Here is a 20,723-nt window from a genome sequence, read left to right on the forward strand (position 1 = left end):
TAGTTTCTGCTCTATAACAAAGTGAATCAGCTATACACATATACACGTTCCCATATCTCTTCCCTCTTGCGTCTTTGTACATTTTCTGGATGGTTGAATAATGATGACATCAGTCCTTAACTTCTAATGACAATAGTGAATGTTTCCTGGGTGCATTCCCATACATTATTTCATTTTCCCCTCACTATAATCCTGTGGGGTAGTTGTTATTATTGTACTCATTTTCAGATGAGAAAACAAATTCACACTGTCATACACAAACTAATGATCTAGCCAGGACTGGAATCTTGGTTCTCTGATTCTAGATCATATTCTTGTCCCACTTCACCACTCATAATCCCAAATTCAAAATACTCAAACGCTTGTAACCTTGTCATGAGTTTGGTGTCCATTTGATATTTTTCCCATTCCCTTCTTTTAAGCTTCCGTTTGATGTTTCCTGGCCTATAAAAACTGTGAAGCTAAGATATGCTAAAATTGATCAGTTTCTTCCATCCTGAACGCCCAGTACTAAATTAGAGTATTTTCTGTCTGGAAGAAGGTCATAAAAAGCAGGAACAGAGCTTTCTAGATTAGAACACAGTGAGCCTAGGGTTGAATCCTATTATAGCCCAACACCCTTGGAATAGAATGTCTTCCACATTCAAGCTGTTCTGTCTTTCAGTGACTGGCTGAACCCCTTGGAAGTTGTCAAGAGAAAAAGTTACTCCTATTTCAGATAAAATAGGGGCAAAAGGACAGCTGCTGAACTGCAGACAACTTGACTGAAGACATAACTTACAATAGTTCTTTGCCGGGTGATCACAATATATTCTATTTTCTTTCATATATTAATCTGCATATATTAATATACATAATCTTTACTGAGTAGTTACTCTATGCTAATCACTGTGTCAAAGAATTTCCATAAATTAACTCAATTAATCCTTATTTTACAAAACCATGAGGTAATAACAAACAAGGACCTACTGTATAGCACAGGGAACTATACTCAATATTTTGTAATAACCTATAAGGGAAAAGAATATGAAAAAAATAGATATATATGTATGTATAACTGAACCACTCTGCTATACACCTGAAACTAACACAACATTGTAAATCAACTATACTCCAATTTAAAAAATGAGGTAAATACTATTAACATTCCCGTTTTACAGATAAAGAAACTGAGACAAGGCAGTACAGCCCAAGAGCCCTTGGGCTAAGAGTAGAAACCCTAAGAAACTCACTTTACTCTCTTAATCCCAATTTCCACATCTGAAACGTGGAATTAATAGCATAATCTCAGTACTACACTGCGTATTATGGGATCTAGAAAATAATTCTATCGTATCATCAGTATCAAGAAGCTTAGAGTCTAATTTTAGAGAGAAGCTTTTCACTTGTTTAGGAAAAAATAAGCAGAGAAAGATAAATTTCACTATAAAATGAAAAGTGAAACAAAATGTGATCCGACGTCAAATGCACAGAAAAGATGAGGCACTGAATACTATTTTACTCTCTTGGGGATATAAAGGCTCTGAGTCCTGCGAGAAAGAAACCTGTTGACCTTTGCTCAGTTTAGAGTTTCCCCAAGTATTTGATGGATGAGGTCAAGGTGAGGAGTGCAGAACATACCTTCTCAACTCCACCTAGGATACTAGCCCCCACGTAGGAGATAGGAGGAAACCTCCAATTACTTAAGCATCTATTCGTTTCATAGATCACTTCCGAAGATCACCCGCTGAACTAAAGAAACTAAAAGGGAACTGTAATAAAAGAAAGGAAAATGTGCTTCTGATAAAACTTATGACTGTTAATTAGAAACTGGATCTGCACTAGAATATTGAGCTAGAGGGCAAAAGCTACTCAGAACAATCAGCCCCTGCCTTCCCCAGTTCTGAAATAGGTATCCAAGGCCAGGGTTTCCACCTTGGTGCTAACATTAATTCACTTCGAGAATTTTAAGGTATCACAAAGCATCTGTTTGCTTATTTGTGAGGTGGATTCTGTGAGTTTGGTTCCAAACCCTCATGGATTGTTCTGAGGATAAAATGTGATCATGTGTATGGATTTTGAAAGCCCTGATCATACTAATTCGAGGGGTAAAAAAACAGCCTGGAAATTTCAGGGTATAGACTAGAAATATGTGTAACTAACAATTATGCTTTCGATTATTCTCGTATTATTTAATTAGTGACCGTGTAGTTTCTCCCCTTACTTGGGCTATGTCAGCACATGCAAAATTAAACGGAGCCACAGAGACACTTGCTACTCAGAGATGGTAAGTCAGCTCCTGACTGACAGGAAATGCCTGCCTGGACCAATCTATTGAGAATTTGGAAGCCACATCTAGATATGTCATTGGTTAGTGCTGTCTGACATGGTCAGAGAACTGAGGAGGTGAAGGCTTGCGTGCCAGCTATATGACCCCTTTGTCCTTTTCCACTAATTAAGTCCTATTATTCAGATAATTACATATTTCAGAATTAAGACCACTTAGGAGGACATTCACTGTCTTCTGCTGAATTAAATCTCTCTTCACTTTCTCACCTAAATTTGTAATACTCTCCTTTGTGTCTTGTTTTATAAACCTCACAGATTCCTTATCCTCCATCTGTGCACTGTAGTCTCCCAACTATCAGGGCTTGAGTTCTTTTATTAATATTATCAACTAACATTTACTGAGTGGTTATTGTATGCTAGTCATTCTCCTTAGTGGACCATCTCATTTAATTCTCACAGATATAGTAAAAAAAAAATGATGATCCCCAATTTACATACGAGAAAACTTAGTATTACACATGTTAAACAAATTGTCTCAGGAAACACCAGTAGTAAGTATCAGTCTAGAATCCAATCCTATCTAACTGCCATTTGCTCAATGAAGCCCTTTTTGGCATTCCCAGTTCCAAGGATCCTTTCCTTCTGGTGACCACTACAGAAATCCATCTGCTCTATTTCCATGACATTTTTCCCACTTAACCTTGAAATATGCAAATTGGTTCAAAAATATTTACAAAGTAGTGAGCCATGCTAGACACTAGGTATTCATAGATGAATAGGACACAGTGCCTGCCATTCAGCAACTTATAGTCCGATAGAGGGGACAGACATGCCAAAGATATAACATGGTATAATATATGTAATATTTCTCTCTCCCTCTCTTTCTCTCTCTCTCTCTCTCTCTCTCACACACACACACACACACACACACACACACACACACATACACACAGTGCAGCTAAAATCCTTGGGACAGGCAGTTGGTAGGTTGTAACATCTGAGCTGAGTATTGACAGGAAGGAAATCTAGAGTACTCCTAGGTTGCTGGCTTAAGCAGTTGGGTCAACGAGGGTATCATTCACAGAGCTATGGTAGCCAGTAGGATAGAACAGGGCTGAGTTATACATTTATTTTGGACATGTTGAGTGTTTAGTATTTGCAGGACATTTAAATGTGACCATTCATTTGATATTTGAACATGCTCAGGTGAGAAATCTGAGGAAGTTCTAGAGGTTTAGGAGTTAGCATTTAAAAGACAGAAGTGGGTACCTTTATTCAATCACCAGCAAGAGATGAAAAGCTGTACTACTGACTTATGTTTAACACATTTCTCCTTTTGATGAAGATACAGTTTCATGACCTACCTTCTTCCACCAGGGTTTCTCTGGTCCTCTACTTGCCTTGGGCATTAGCACGACAAGGTGAAGTCAGTGAAGGGTGGCAGACCAGAAGCCTGTAAAACATTAATACTTAAGGGTCAGGCAGAGGGAAGTGAGCCTACAAGGGACAGAGAAGGTGCAGCCAGGGTGGAATGAAGAAAATCAGAAGAGATTTGTCACGACACAAAGACAGAGCACAACTCAGGAAGGAAGCATTTGATGAGCTACTGTGAAATGACCAAGACTGGTAAGAATATATGCATACATATGAATTCAGATATATAGGTACATGTGATTCCTCAGGGAGAAAGAATATGATACCTCATGTAAGCATGAAATAAAGTAAGCAATGGTAATAGAAAGTAACAAAAATTATTAATAATACAAAGATAAATAAAAATAATAAAAACATTAAGAATATTGTAGAGGAGTGGGAACGGTAAGCTGGGATGAAGAGAGTGGCATGGACATGTATACACTACCAAACGTAAAATAGATAGCTAGTGGGAAGTAGCCGCATAGCACAGGGAGATCAGGTCAGTGCTTTGTGACCACCTAGAGGGGTGGGATAGGGAGGGTGGGAGGGAGACGCAAGAGGGAGGGAATATGGGGATATATGTATACGTATAGCTGATTCACTTTGTTATACAGCAGAAACTAACACACCATTGTAAAGCAATTAAACTCCATTAAAAATTAAAAAAAAAAATACAAAATTATGCAGCACTCGAAAAAAAAAGAAAAAGAATATTGTATTGTGGAGTTCAAAGTATATGTGGAGTTAAAATAGTTGTATTTGTACCCTTTTTCTGGTAGTATGGTATGTTGCATTTATGGATGTTCAAATTTTCAACAAACTTTGCTGAAGAGTTTTTGTTTTTGCTTTTCTGGTGTATGTGTGTGTGTGTGTGAGAGAGAAGGGGGTGGAGGAGGAGGAGAGGAGAAGGAAGGAGAAGGGAGGGGAGATAATTTATGGGCAGATTCTAAAATGTTATAGAAATTCAAAGGAAAAGAAAGCCAAGACTATTTAGAAAGAAAAACGACGTTGGAAGACTTACCAAGTCTCACCATTTATTACAAAATAACAACAATAATGGCAGTGCTATATTAGTACAAGATAAATATAAAAAGACTGATGAAATAAAATGGGATAAATAAAATGGAATAAAAAGAGTCCAGAAACAGACTCTTATACATATGGTCACATGATTGATGGCAAAGGTGACAGATACTACAGTGAAGATGGAAAACCACTGTCTCTTCAAAAAATTATGCTAGATAAATTGGATATCCATATGGAAAATATATAGAGATTTTAAGTCCTATTTCATATTGTATGCAAAAACTCTAGGTAGAAAGTTAATCTAAACAGAAAAATGAAAACAATAAGCTTTTAGAAGACACCACAGGAGATTATCTTTATGACCTTGACGGGAAATGAGATTTTTTTATACTGGACTATTTCAAATTTAGGAACTTCTTTCATCAGAAAAAAACAAAACAGCATAGAAAGATACTGTTTTAGAGTGGGAAACAGAGTGGGAAAATAGATTGGGAAAATATGTTTGCAATACATGTATCTACCAAGAACTCATAACCAGAATATATTAAAACTTCTAAAACTCCTATTTTTCTAGAAAAAATAGAAAAATGGCCAAACAGCCACTTTACCAAAGAGGATCTCCAAATGACCCCAAAACATACGAAAAACAGCTCAATTTAATTATTAAGGAAATGCAAATTAAAATCATAATGAGGGGCTTCCCTGGTGGTGCAGTGCTTGAGAGTCCGCCTGCCGACGGAGGGGACACGGGTTCGTGCCCCAGTCTGGGAAGACCCCACATGCCGCGGAGCGGCTGGGCCCGTGAGCCATGGCCGCTGAGCCTGTGCGTCCGGAGCCTGTGCTCCGCAACGGGAGAGGCCACAACAGTGAGAGGCCCGCGTACCGCAAAAAAAAAAAAAAAAAAAAAAAAATCATAATGAGATACCATTACACATACACTAGGATGAAAACAACAAAAATAGCCAGTTTTGGCGGGGACGTGGAGGAGTTGGAACACTAATACACTGCTTATCCAATACAACCACTTCGGAGAACTCTTTGGTAATACGTATACTTAAACTGAAAAGTGCATACCCTATTACCCTCCTAAATACATGCTCAACACAATGCTTAGTATGTGTACCAAAGGGTACATAAGATTACTCACAGCAGCATTAACCCTAGTAGCCAAAACTGAAAACAGCCCAAGAGCCACATGTCTATCAACAGAAGAATGGATAAATAAATCATGGTATATTCATACAATGGGTAGTATCCAGAAATGAAGATGAAGTAACTATATCCAACAGAGGTCAATCTCAAATACAATGTGAACCAAAAGAAGCCAGGTATGAAAGAATATATTCTGTGTGTTTCCATTTTTTATAAGTTGAAAATCAGCTAAAACTAAAATCTTATGAAAACTAAAATTGTGAAATATAGGGAATAATGACTGAGACTGGGCTTGAAGAAGGCTTCTGTGTTGCTGGTAATATCTGACATCCTGATCCGGGTACTGGTTTCATGAGTGTATTCATCTTGTACAAATTCATGATGCTGTCTACTTATGACCTGTGCATTTTTCTGAATAAGTACTTCCAATTAATTTTAAAAAGAGAAAAATACTGAGTTTGATGAACTTCCCTATGTAAAGGATAGTGAAAACCTTGACAACCAGCAATACTTACAGTCTGATTAGAGGAGATATGAAGTGGAGGTGTTAGGAGGTGACAAGGACCTATGATCTACAGCTGATTCATTTTGGCTTTCAGCCAAGGAACCAGACGAGTGTTTTCATTAATTTATTTCATGCATGAATTCAACAAGTACTTTCAAGCATGGACCCTGTGCCAACCACTGTGCCAGACTCTTGGGAACGTAACAGTGAACAAAAAAGAAGTAAATGCTGCTTTCAAGGAGCCATGTGCATTGTACATTGTACTACATTAAATTATTGTGGGTGAATGAATGAATGAATATAATGAATATAAAGGAATATTTGAGGCTTGGAAGTCTGGTTAATCGATAGACTTCTTTTTACTTACAATCTATAGGCATAACTATAGGCTCCCTGAAACAAGATGTAAATGTCTAATTTTCCACACTGGAATTGAATTTTTTTGATTCCTGATTCCGTTATAGGACTATAAGGTGCATGTCTACCTAATTATTTAAATTCTGTCTTGTTTTGTTCTTTATGGCATCTTCAATATATGAAATATTGAAACTTTTCTCTGGCAGAGAAAAATACAATTCAAACGAAATATCAAACAGAAGATCTCTGTATTCATCTCTCTTGCATAGAAATCTCAATTTTGAGATGAAAGAGTATAAAGTTGTGCTACATGAATACAAATACAGGTAATTACAATAAAGTTCTAGCCATCATTTTTTTACCATTATATTTTTACCTATTTCATTTGGAGGAAAACATATATTCCTATGTTTTCCAAGCTCATGACTATTTAAGAACTTCTTTGAAAGGTTTTTCCAGGGCATTCAAGAGAGTAATGTGTTAGCATTCGTGTTTATGTATTAATACAGGAACAGTAATCTGCAAAGGTCTTGCTCAAAGGTTAAAGAAATACACAATGAGGATTCAGTAATTATCGTCATCATTATGCTTTGGGACTTACAAATTGTCCTACCATATTTATAGCACTTTTACCACCATTCTTCATTTATTTCTTGCATGACACTGTGAGGAAGGTATTTCTATCTGTATTTCACACACACATGTGAACACAGAAACAAAAACCTACCATTGAGAGATGTGATATGCCTGATCCAAGGTCACATAAATAAGTGGCACAGACAGCACTAGAATTTTCAGACTTTAAATTCAGGGTATTTTCTACTTACCCCATAGAGTAGAAATCTGTCACAAGCTGGGTTTTCTGGGGAGCAGACTCTGAAACCGTTAAAGGTGCAGCAATATTTATTGGGGTTGGGTATCCTTGGAATTAACACCTGTAGAAGGGAAGGGAAGGAATCAGGATTCAGCAGAGACCTGTGGAACAGACCCAACGATATCCTTAGCAAACTCACAGACAACTCTAGAACTAAAGTGGCCCAGGTTATCCCAAAATGAGTAGGCATTTATATCCCAACCTTGATCAGTCATTGGATGTGGGCCACCTAAGAAGCATGTGCAGTTGGATGAGGTTGACTCTCTACAGCTGATGCAGCTGTGGAAGGTGCTACCAACTGAAGTCTGTTTGCTGACAGCATTCCTAGGAGCCAGGGCCACTAGTCCTCCTTGAAGGGCAAACTGAATAGCACATTTCCCTTTCATCACCAATCTTACCATTATCACCTAAGTCAATCCACATTTTCCTGCTCTTCCTAACTTTCTAACAGGGATGCCCTGTTGCTTCCTAAATATTATGGAACTTGTCTGTAGAAACATGTCTCTGGAGCACAAAGTAATGTGGGTGGAAATCTAAGGAAATATGGACCTAACTTTATCATCTTGGCTCTTCCTTTTAAGCCAAAATTTACTAGAGGTAGAGAGAAAATCTCTCATTTAAGAACACAGCACAATATTGTAAATCTATACTTCAATTAAAAAAAAAAACAACACAGATAATGACTCTTTGTCAATCATCTCATGGTACAAATTGACTGGATTGTTTAGATTTTGTTAGAGAGTGAGTTTTTATCCCAAAGAGTAGGGACAGTCAACTACGAAGGCATTCTAGAGGACTTAAATCCATGATCACAAGACAAAGTTATCTCCTCCCCTAAATTACCTGTGGCAGGTTTAGTAGTTAGTCTCAATTAATTTCATCTTCCCAAAACCTGTAGTTTCAACCTGTAGAACCTCTTTATCCGGCACGCTTCATATATTTTATACAGGAGAGGAATAACTTTCTTTTATTTATCTTAAAGCTCGTCTACAACTTCTGCTAGAAAACACTGTCAGCCATCATTATCATAAGCTTCACCACTAAAATAACTAATAGTTATTAACTTTTCTATATTATGACTTCACCTGTGATACCTCATCCAGTTCTCAAAACAATATTATCATGTAATAAATATGGTAGAAAGACAACATATATTAGAATGATTTGGGACCTTTGGAAGTATGATACGGGCAGCTGGAAGACCTTGATTCACCCCAGGACAGACATTAATCATATCTACCACCCCCCACTCCCGACCATTTTGCTTTTCCTATCCTTGGGTAAAAACTGCTTAGTGCATGTTATTTCACATCGTGTTATGGATAGGTTGATAATACAGAAAACATGAACTCCAATGGGACCACTAAAATTAAAATTCTAGTAAGAATTTTGAGATTATGCTACCAGAGAGAAACTGGAATACAAGAAACATCAAATTACCTGCTATTAGGGAAAGGGAACGATCTCAAGTGATGAAATAGAAAAGGAAACCATTATATACTAATGGAATAAAACCATTCTACCAGAAGTAATCATAAAGGAGGTTTTCCCCAAATAGTCCTGTGACTACTGGTTAGTGTTCTTGAAGACTGGGTGATTTCTCTTTTACCTGATTCCTTCCCTGCTAATTGGGACACTAACTTTTCAAAAAGTACCTATTAAATCTAAATACTTGGCTTGTCTCTTTTGTCCCAACACCTGGGTAACCAAATTTTCTCAGAGGTATTGATATTGCTGATAATAAAACTGTACCTGAATCCTTGTTATTCCTTGTTTTCTGGTTCTGCTGGGCAGAAAACCATTGCTACCTCGACCAGTTCACAAGAAACCCTGCGCGGAAGTCAGAAATGACTTTCATAATTAATAAAGGAAAGAAAAAAATGTGTGGGGAGGCACTAACATTAACAGAGCACACTGTATGTGTCAGGCTCTCGGCCAGTTCTCTGCATACATTGTCAGTTATCATAAAAACTCTGTGAGGATATGGGGAGGGGGAAGGGTGAGCTGTGACAAAGCGAGAGAGAGGCATGGACATGTATACAATAACAAACGTAAGGTAGATAGCTAGTGGGAAGCAGCCACATAGCACAGGGAGATCAGCTCGGTGCTTTGTGACCGCCTGGAGGGGTGGGATAAGGAGGGTGGGAGGGAGGGAGACACAAGAGGGAAGAGATATGGGAACATATGTATATGTATAACTGATTCACTTTGTTATAAAGCAGAAAGGAACACATCATTGTAAAGCAATTATACCCCAATAAAGATGTTAAAAAAAAAAAAAAAACTGTGTGAAGAATGCATTGTCATTCTTATTTTCAGCTGAGGGAGCTGAGGCCTAAAGAAGCTGAATGACACAATCAAAGAGGGAGTGGGTAGGGAGTAAGCACTTCCCTACTCCTCTCTCAAAACAAAAACAATGATTTTGCCCCACATTCTTCTGATCCCAAAACCATGATCTGCTGTTCCACATATGTAAGGGAGCAAGGATTCTGAAGTCAAATTTCATCACGTCTCTGGTACTCATTTTTTCCCAACGTTTCTCATTCACTCAAATTTCACATCATCAAAGGGCCCCTCTGTTCTTAAAGTACAAAGCCCCTAAATATCCACCTTTCTGCAACTATCATTTCAGTGGTTTGAAATTTTCATTGCCTCAAAGGTCTCTTCCAGCTAAAGAGAGAACAATAACCCCAGCCTATAAACTTGTCTTAATAATTCAGTGTCAAAATGGAAAAAAATACATATATATACATATAAATATATTTGTGTACACACATACACACATACACACACATATAAATAATTCTTATTTTGGAAAATTCTAAGTCACTTTCTCTTAAAGTATTGCTTCTGCTCCATTCTTTCCTCTCCCTCTGGGCCTCGAATTACGCTTATGTTTAATCCTTCCACTGTGTCCTCATGTTCCTTCTGGTTTTTTTCTGCATTTTCATCCTGTTGTCTGTGATTCAGACTACATATTTTCTTCTGACCTTTCTTCCACTTCTCTACTCTGCAAATATACTGTTACCTGTTGTGTTATTAATTTGAGATATTGTGGTTTTTAGCTATTCTTTTTTGTAGATCGATATTCTTTTTTGAAGACATCAGTTTTCTATGAAAATTCTCCATCTTGTCATTCACTATCTTGAACACGGCAGTTATGGTTACTTTAAATTCATAACTCTTAATATCTGAGTTTCTTGTGGTCCTGTTATGCTTTCATCATCTTTGGTCAATTCTGTGCTGAGTGACCCAAGTTGTTTGTCTTTTTTACAACCAGTGATTTTTTTTTATTTGATTTTTTATTTTCATTATGTGAACAATCCCAGAGGATCTTTGAGGCTCTGGATAATGTTATCTGCCCCCAGATATTTGCTTTTGCTTCTAGCAGGCAGTTTGAATTGGCACAAGTTATTTTAATACAGTTATGGATTCAGAGGGAGACTTCAGTATTTTATGAGGATTAATCTATTTCCAGTTCACCCTTACTATTAGAATGAGTTCACAATTAAGGCACTTTCCTGGCAGTCTAGTGGTTAAGACTCCACACTGCCAATGCAGCGGGCGCAGGTTCGATCCCTGGTTGGGGAACTAAGATCCCGCATACCCACAGCACGGCCAAAAAAAACCCCACAATTAAAAACCTGGAGTAGGGCTTCCCTGGTGGCGCAGTGGTTGAGAATCTGCCTGCTAATGCAGGGGACACGGGTTCGAGCCCTGGTCTGGGAAGATCCCGCATGCCGCGGAGCAACTAGGCCCGTGAGCCCCAACCACTGAGCCTCCGCGTCTGGAGCCTGTGCTCCGCAACAAGAGAGGCCGCGACAGTGAGAGGTCCGCGTACCGCGATGAAGAGTGGCCCCCGCTTGCCACAACTGGAGAAAGCCCTCGCACAGAAACGAAGACCCAACACAGCCAAAAGTAAAATAAAATAAAAAAATAAATAAAAGAAATGCATTTCCATTTAAAAAAAAAAACCTGGAGTATTTACCAAGGACCATCCGTTTGGTGGGCTTTGAACTACATTTTGTGGCCCCCAGCCCCATGAAACCCTCAAAGGTCCTACTCAGCTTTTCAGCCTTTCAGGTGCAGTTTAATTGGTCAATGCCTCAAAAAAATAAAAAAAAGATGCTGAATGTCACTTTCACTTCTTTGAGTTCTTTGAGTTCCTTTTCTCTCTAGTGGCTTATCCCTTGATTTCTCCCTGCCTTAGTACTTCTCTAACATCTTTAAACAGATTTTTTGACGGTAGAGCTTTTCCGGTATTCTTAGTGGAACATTTCATTTCAAACAAGAATATTGCTGGAAGTAGAAATCTCCACATATAAATCTGAATCTGTTTACTCTGGAGGAATAAATCAGTATAACACTGTAGGTAAACGCACATTCCAGACTCAGACTGCCCCGGGTTTGCATCTGAGTACCACCATTTATTAACTGTGTCATGGAGCGAGTAACTTGAATTTTGTAAGCCTTTTTCTCTAACTATAAAGTGGGGAAATTAAGGTACCTTTCTGAAAGACTTGTTACGGGGATGAAATGGGACAGTGCGTATATAATGTTCAAATCAGTGTATGGTATATAGTTAGGGCTCAATAAACATTAGCTGTTATCACAGCTTGAATACTAATACTACTACTTACTGTTACCATTTCTTCCATTTTTTACTACCATGAAAAACATAAAAATTTAAGTATCTGGCCATGCAATACTTCATTTGCACTCTATAAGAACTCTGTAAGATAGATATTACTCTTTTGACTTACCACTACTTTCAATTTCAGGGAAACTGAGTCCTAGATCATCTAAGTCACTTAGTCAAGAGGTCACACAACTAATAAGTGGGAAATCTAACATTTACACACTAGTTCCTCTGAACCTAAATTGTGAATTGTTTTATAAAATTATTCATAGAGCAGTAACAATATTTAGAGTCTGTCTGGCTAAATGTCCTAGTTTATGTGACACATGTCATGTTTAGATTCACGACTAAAAGTTTATCTAATCTTATACCATAATTTTATAATGGGGGAAACCAAGGCTCAGAGGGGGAAAGGTGGTAGTCCAGTTCACATGGCTAGAAAGGGACAGAGTTGGAGACAGAAGAAGCTTCCAGACTTTTCTCTACTTCAGGTAGTTTCTTCTATGTCAAAAATATTTGCCTAACATTTGCTATGATTTCGACCTTGAAATATCATTAGTAATAGCAATACATTCTCCCACTTAAAGGAGAAAAGCAGCAGAGAAGTCATCTTATCCGTAATGCTAATGCCCTATTATTATATTACACCAGCTTAAATATTCTATCATGAAATTTAAAACTTGAAGGTAGCATCATCTGCTCAGCCAGGAGGTAAAGTCAAGGTGGATATTTATGATGTGTTCGATTCAATTACCGGTTTATTGTGTGTGGTTTGGGTTATTATAAATCAATTCATGTGATATCAATTTCTCAATAGCCTGAGAGGTGTTTTTTTTGTTTTCTTTTGGATGGGGCTGGGGTCAATTGCATGAAGTATGTAGTACTATCCACAGAGCAAATAACAACATCAAACTTTATTAGAGATGCCAACTGAAAATATTCTGTTCAGAGTTCCCTTTGGGTACTTAGATGTTAAAATAATATTGTGTTCTATATTGAACTTTGCTCAATCATTTACTAGAGCACAAGCACTGGGCACCAGAAATCCTAAGGAAGAGACTTCTTTATATAGATTAGTCACATGTTCACTCTTAGACAACAGTTCTGGGCAGCGGGAGGGCATGTGAAAACACGCCTGCTTCCATGGGAAACTTATGAACAGAGTTTGTGAAAGGGGCCACTTCCCAAAAGAATATTTTGTGTTGGGAGGGACAGGATAGCTGGGCATGAAAACAATAATCTCCCACACAGCTATTCTCTGCAACTCATCCTGTGCTGAGTCACCCTAGTTGCTAAGTAAGGAGGAAGAACCATGTAGCTTGAGGTTAGTGGAAACCTAGATAAAAGGAACATTCCCGGTCTTTAATTTAAAGGGTTTGGTCTTGATTCTGTTGCCGTTGTCTCCTTTTTTAAACCCTTTCCTCCTTTCCTCTCCTATTCAAACACATTTTCTAAGGGCACACGCCTGTAGAGTGAATCATTTTTAAAGCCTTCCAATTAAATCACCCCTTTTCTCCTGAATAGTGTTATTTTCCCAATTTCAACTTGCACCTAGTTTGTGCGTGAAACAAAAACATCCTGACTCCTGAATTTCAATCGCTCCTCCCTTCAGCATCCGCAGCAGCTTTAAATCATGGGCTAAAAATTTAGTGAAGACTGATTTTGGAGCCTTCATCCCTTCTCTCTGTTCTCTCCCACTTTAAGTCCACACCTCACTTTTCAACATCTTCCAGAATTTCAACACTGTTGGAAACACCACACCCATCATCATACAGGGAACAGATTGGATTAACCAATTAACCCTAAGTTGAAGATTTAAAGTATTCATTCAAGGTAAGATTTGATATTTAAAAGAAATCAGAAACTGCAAAGCTCATCTCCTGAGATTGAATAATTGACTTTTTTGGGTAGAGGTAGTTCTTTGAGATGGATGGTCCTTTTTAGTTCCCCTCAAATCATCTCTAATTTGCCTCCAGATAAGTGTGACTAAAGTCATACCAAAGAGGAAATTGTAATTTTCTTACCTATCAGCTGCACAAACAGTAAGCCCACTGTGTACTCTTGCCCTAAATATTTGGTGGAAAGAATATATTGCCTTTATTTTGGGAGAAGCAAGCCTTGTCCCAAAGGGCACGTATTTCTCAAGGTCAAAATTGGCAAGAGAATGAGCTGACACGCTGACAAAATTAGACACTGATCTGTAAGGCCTTTCTAAAAAATACTAATAACAGCTCTATTGAGATATAATTCCTATACCATACAAGTCACCCCAATTCAATGGTTTTTAGTACATTCACAGGGTTGTGCAATCATCGCTATAATCTCCTTAGAACTTTTTTTATCACCACATATAAAAACCTTGTACCCCTTAGCAGTCACTCCTCATTTCACAATCCATGAAAACTAGTCTCTGTTGACAGTTCTAGAGATGATCTCTATGTGTCGTATTTGTCCACTTACTTTGAAGGACCAGGAGAAGAGACTTTTGTGGGCACTCCAACAATGGCAGTCCTTGCTTTCTACAGGGCAGGACTGAGCACTGGTAGTTGGAACCATGGGTTCACTGAATTGCTGGGTGGAGTGTGGTCACCCAGTGTGGCTATCCAAGGCCAGAGGGCAGCTCAGTGTCAGAGCTTAGCCCAGAATCCAGATGCCCCTAATTCCCAGTTCAAGGCTCTTCCTACCGTCACAACGCTTTCTTTGGGATGCCTTTCACCCCAATCCAACACCAAATTCCTCCCCAACGTGCTGAACAATGCCTAATGTTTCTTTCCTAGAAAACCTCACCTTTCTTTGCACATGTAGAAAAGAGGCAGAAATGCACAACAGAGTGCAATGAGTTACATACTGGGCCTCCATAGAAAAGTGGGAGGATAAACTAGCAATCCCGGGAAGGTCAAACACTCATTTCTGACTTCCCCCTTGATTGAGGCCTGCCCCTGAGGCAGGTGTGGGCTGAACAGTTTCCAGGAGTAATTGCTCTGTCCTTCAGTGACAGTATTCAATGTTTCTGTGACTTCATCCAGGTGGAAAAAACAGTCCTTATTGGTCTTTCTTTCAAAAATTGCAGAGTAGCCTCTCAAATTCCACAGGTCTGAAGCCAACATAGCATAATTGAAAAGAAGTGTACATAAGTAAAAGTTTAGGTCCTAGGGCAATGTTATAGAATGGTGATGGGCCTACATAGAGAAGTAGGACAGATCTGTCTTTTCCATTGGAATAACAGGAAGCTCTATGGTTACTTCTGCATTAAAAGTCTATTTTGTATGATTCCTTGAATGTATCTTGCCTGAGACAGAAGAGTATAGTAGAAAGGCATGATCTTGTGTATATCAAACAACAACAAAAAATCTGTTTCAACCATGGTGGCCTTGGAAAAATTATTCCTTCTATATAAGCTGACTTCCTCTTCTGATGACATTATGCATTATAAACTGCTTTGTTTTGAAGAGTAGATAATAAAAGGTATGTAGAGTTGTGTAACCATGCCTGTAACATAATACGTAGCCATCGTTATGGTCATTGAGTCCCCATCCCCCCATGATCTATCCTCACATTCTCTTTCCTCAATCCTGTTCACAAAGGGACTGAAAACTTTGTTTATGTCAACTAGGTAATGGTTAAAAGGAGGTTAATATTTACCCCTCTCAATGACATTTATGATCTCCCAGGGACAAGTGAAAGACATAAATGAGGTGTTTATCCAATGGTGGAATTGCAGCTATCAATCTACCACTGGAGAAGCTATTATAGAGAAATATAATGTCCCCTGAAATCACTATACCAAAAAGAATGCCTCCTTATTTGATGTGTAAGAACTACACCAAAGACATATGGTAAATATGTTTGTTTCAGATGTCAGCTCTGGTGTGGGAGACTCCGTGATGGGCCTTCATAATGACAAAGTTCCTACATCTTTATTGGTTAGGAGTTATAGGCAGGCTCTAGGTAAGTCATTTAACTTTGTTGGTCTCAGTTTCTCTGACTGTCAAAGCAGTTTAACAGGCTCTTTCCCCAAATAAGTGAGGATGTGTAACTCTCTGTCAAGTTCATAGTACTGGATGCCAGGACTCGGTCAAAAGATAGGACATATAGGCTGCAGAATATTGAGGAAAACACACAATGTTACCAACAAAGGTTGGAGAAATTTTCCAAGGCTGGAAGTGTATTTGATGGGCTGAGACACTTCCTATATGTAAGAAATGAACTGCTAGGGACACTAAACTGTCATAAGAACTATGTCCTGCCTGCTCATCTCAAAGAGTTGTTCTGCAATTCAAAAGAGATAATCTGTGTGAAGATAATTTGAATGTCAGTAGTATTATTATTACTGCAACTTTAAGAGAAAATTTTCTTTTTATACCAGAGAAAAAAAATGCCCTCACCATGGAAGTATAAATCAGATTTCACAAGTATTTGATATATTCAGAATTTAAAGTTAATAAAAAGGCAAATTAACTAGTTATTATATGTTTACTGGTCAGCAATTTTGGGAATAGGCAGAGAACACTGTGCTTAGAGATGGGTCCTATGCTGGAGGCATGACTATCCCACTTAGCCACTCTGACTATACGACCACAGGCAAGTAGTGTAACCTTAGTTGTATCATTTGGAAAAAAAAAAAAAAAAGGATAATTATGCCTGTCTTCATAATATCATTGGAGTCTTGTTAGCATTAAATTAGAGATTGCAATGTGAAAGCACTTTGCAAATGGAAATATGCTGTGTAAATAAAAGGTAAAACTTAAAACGTAACCTCTTCTAAATTCACCAGAAATTTTTGCTCTGGTGTTGCGTACTGCATCCTTCTCATAAATGTGCCCCATGTCCATCCCCAAGCATTTACACACACACACACGCACTCACGCAGGCGCACATGCACACCTCAATCTGTCTATAAAGCCAGATCAGTCCCCAAGACAAGTGGATGAAGCACACAAGTGGGCTGGACCTAATGCATTTGATCCATTGGTATGGAGCACACACAAGGAGCTTTGTCTTTCTTCTAGAATTTAATAAGCTCCTGTGAGCAGACCTGGGATGGGGTACTCTGTCCCCCAAATGGCAGCAGCCTGTCTGGATGACTTCACCCCCTGAGGGTATGACTGCACTGAGAGCATCAAGGGAATTTCAGAAGCATTGCTTCCTTTTCTATTATCTCTTTTTTCTTATTATTAAGAACAGGCTCTCCTCAGCTGACATTCCGCAGTAGGAGGAAGACAAGGGACATCCAGAGGCTCATAGCCAAGTGTTTGACTGGAGCACTGATACTGAATGTGTCTGCTGGGAGCCGCCACGCCCATATTACTCACTCCCCCACCCTTTTGGCATATGGGCATTTTGCACTGAAATCCAAGTTGGCACCTTGATTTTTCCTTAATAACCTATCTTATGACAACATTTAGGGCTGTATTTAAGAGTTTCAGATATAACAATAATAAATTGCAGCAAAAATTTCCCCAAGTTTATCAGGTTTTATTTATTTTGTTTTACTTGGTATTATTAACATGGGCAAATTTTGAACCAGGCAGAAAAAACAGGGACTTGGTCCTTCAGTTGATTAGGGCTTAATTTCATTTTTATTTTATTTGTGTGATTTTTAATTTGCACAATTAACGCATGCAAGATAAAAAGGCAAAGAAAAAAGTGGAAGCTTTCCCTATTATACTACCATTTAAGATATTAGAAGTTTTATATATATGTATGAAACAAGGACAACTTATGTAAGAAATTACAATTCAAGTTAGAAGTAAAATAAAGCATAATTGGAATTAGAACCAGATAGGGAAAAAACAGTCCTTAGTAGGTCAGGTCAGTTTTAGTAAGAATGTGCATTCTGGGGCTTCCCTGGTAGCACAGTGGTTGAGAGTCCGCTTGCCGATGCAGGGGACACAGGCTCGTGACCCGGTCAGGGAAGATCCCACATGCTGCGGAGCGGCTGGGCCCGTGAGCCATGGCCGCTGAGCCTGCGCGTCCGGAGCCTGTGCTCCGCAGCGGGAAAGGCCACAGCAGTGAGAGGCCTACGTACCGCCCCCCCTAGCAAAAAAAAAGAATGTGCACTCTGACCAATTAGTAGAAAAGGAGTTTTCAACCAAATTACTAATTAGATTTTTATGAATAACTAACAATAGGTAAAGTGGAAAGGTGCAAAACGTGTAATAGAATATAGATAAAGAAAGGTCTGTTATTTCTTCTCAGGCATCTAGAGCAAATGCCTAGACAAAAGTAAATTATGATATTTCTTCTTAGATCTATCTAATGTTCATTGCATCATTAATAAAGTTCATTTCATTTAGGTGTTTTTATCTACATATTTTATCTTTGGTTTAAATATTAGAAATGTGGTCCTTTTTGGCAATATCACAAGCTTCAACAAGATCCAGAAATAATGTCTCCTTTTTTCTCATTTTTGAAGGTTAGGTGCGCAGGGGGTATCAATCATCTTTTCAAACCTAATCTCAAAATCCATGTTCAAGGTGAATGCTCTATGTGTCATTCCACTTTTATGAACTAATTGATCTGTTATAAATCAATTTCTTTCCCTACAAGGAACTGATCAGATAACAGATTTTTATCAATACTTGGTTTACATATCAGGTTCAGGCTTATTTTTTCTTGTCTCCATTTATATTCTGAAACAAGTGTGATAGTTAATAGGATTTCCTTGATTTTTAATTGAATAAATTTGATGTATAACATGAAGTAAAGTTAAGGTGTACATTGTATCATTTTGATACATTTATATACATATAGTATATATGTCTATATTATAATGTGACTGCCGTAGTGATATTTATCACATTACAAAATTGTAGTACAATAGTGTTGCCTATATTCACTATACTATGCATTCGATCTCCATGGCTTATTTATTACTAATTGCAGGTTTGTACCTTTAAACACCATCAATCTTTCCCCCCATCGCCCATCCCCTGGCAACCATTTTACTGTTTTTTTATGAGTTTTTAAATTCTACATACAGGTGATATGATATCATATTTGTCTTTCTCTGTCTGACTTATCTCCTTTAGCATAATGTGCTCAAGGTCCATCCATGTCATTGCAAATGGGAAGATATCCTCCTTTATCATGGCTGGATAATATCCTATTGTGAATATGTACCACATCTTTTTTATCCATTCATCCATTGATGATCATTTGGGTTGCTCCCATATCTTGGCTATTGTAAATAATGCTGCAATAAACATGGGAGTGCATATATCTCTTTAAAATTCTGTTTTGATTTCCTTTGGGAATATTATCCCAGAAGTAGAATTGCCTGATTGTATGATAGGCCTATTTTTAATTTCTTGAGGAAACTCCAAATTATTTTCCACAGTGGTTGGAAAAATTTACATTCCCACCAAGAGGGTGTAAGGGTTCCCTTTTCATCATATCCTCAACAGCACCTGTTGTTTCATCTTCTTGATGATAACAATTCCAACAGGTGTGAGGTGATATCTTATTGTGGTTTTGATTTGTTTTCCCCTGATTATTAGTGATGTTGAGCATCTTTTCATCTGCATGTAGCTTCCTGATTTTAAACTATACCACGAAGCCATAGCAATAAAAACAGTATGGTACTAGCAGAAAAATAAACACATAGACCAATGAAGCAGAATAGAGAGCCCAGAATTAAATCTAAGTATATATGGTCAACTAATATTTGACAAGGGAGCCAAGAACACCCAATGGAGAAAAGATAGTCTCTTCAACAAATAGTGCTAGAAAAACTGGAGAAACACATGCAGGACAATGAAACTGGACCCCAATCTCACACAACTCACAAAAATTAACTCAAAATGCATCAACGGATTAAATATAAAACCGGATAGCATAAAACTTTTAGAAGAAAACGTAGGGAAGAAGCTCATCAATATTGGTTTTGGCAAGGATTTTTTGGATAGGACACCAAATGCACAAACAACAAAAGTAAAAATAAACAAATGGGACTACATCAAACTCGAAAGCTTCTGCAGAGCAAAAGAAACAACTAATAGAATGAAAAGACAAACTACAGAATAGGGAAAAAACTTTGCAAACCATAAATCAGAAAAGGGATTAATATCCAAAAAGAAAAGAAAAAGAGTTCCTTGCTTTTATCTGTATCCACTAAGCATAGTCTTCAAGGCAGAAGCTGCATACCAAGCACAGTGTCATCCCAAACACGGGGGGTTGTTAATCCTATGAAACAAGAATATAGCATAAGCCACATTCTCAAGAAGCTTACGATATTTAAAAACCACAATTATCTATAAAAACACAAGAATGAAGGAATGAATGGAAGGAAGGGAGGGAGGAGAAAAAGAATCAACCTATAATTATAATTCTATAAAACAAAAGGGGTATGGGGGAATAGATAAAAATCTAGTTACTGAGGTTTTAGAATAGTTATTTTCTCTCTCTGGACAGCAATCCCCCCATTTTAACATTAAGAAATAGATTATACCAGTGATTTCCAGGTTGTTATATTTCCAACCCAGTGA

The 20,723-nt window shown here is 38.0% G+C and overlaps 1 long non-coding RNA gene across 1 annotated transcript in view; it reads right to left on the bottom strand.

Moving 5' to 3' along the window:
• Positions 1–3,634: 3,634 nt before the first annotated feature.
• The window catches only part of LOC132597114 (uncharacterized), a 176,709-nt gene continuing 159,620 nt past the window's right edge, over positions 3,635–20,723 (bottom strand). Inside the window, exons 2-3 of the long non-coding RNA XR_009563497.1 lie at positions 7,552–7,659; positions 3,635–3,721 (exon numbers count right to left, since the gene is read on the bottom strand). This is a non-coding gene — a long non-coding RNA (uncharacterized lncRNA). The remainder of the gene's footprint in view (positions 3,722–7,551; positions 7,660–20,723) is intronic.

The sequence above is a fragment of the Globicephala melas genome, chromosome 3, assembly GCF_963455315.2.
Source record: "Globicephala melas chromosome 3, mGloMel1.2, whole genome shotgun sequence".
Classification (NCBI taxonomy): Eukaryota; Metazoa; Chordata; class Mammalia; order Artiodactyla; family Delphinidae; genus Globicephala; species Globicephala melas.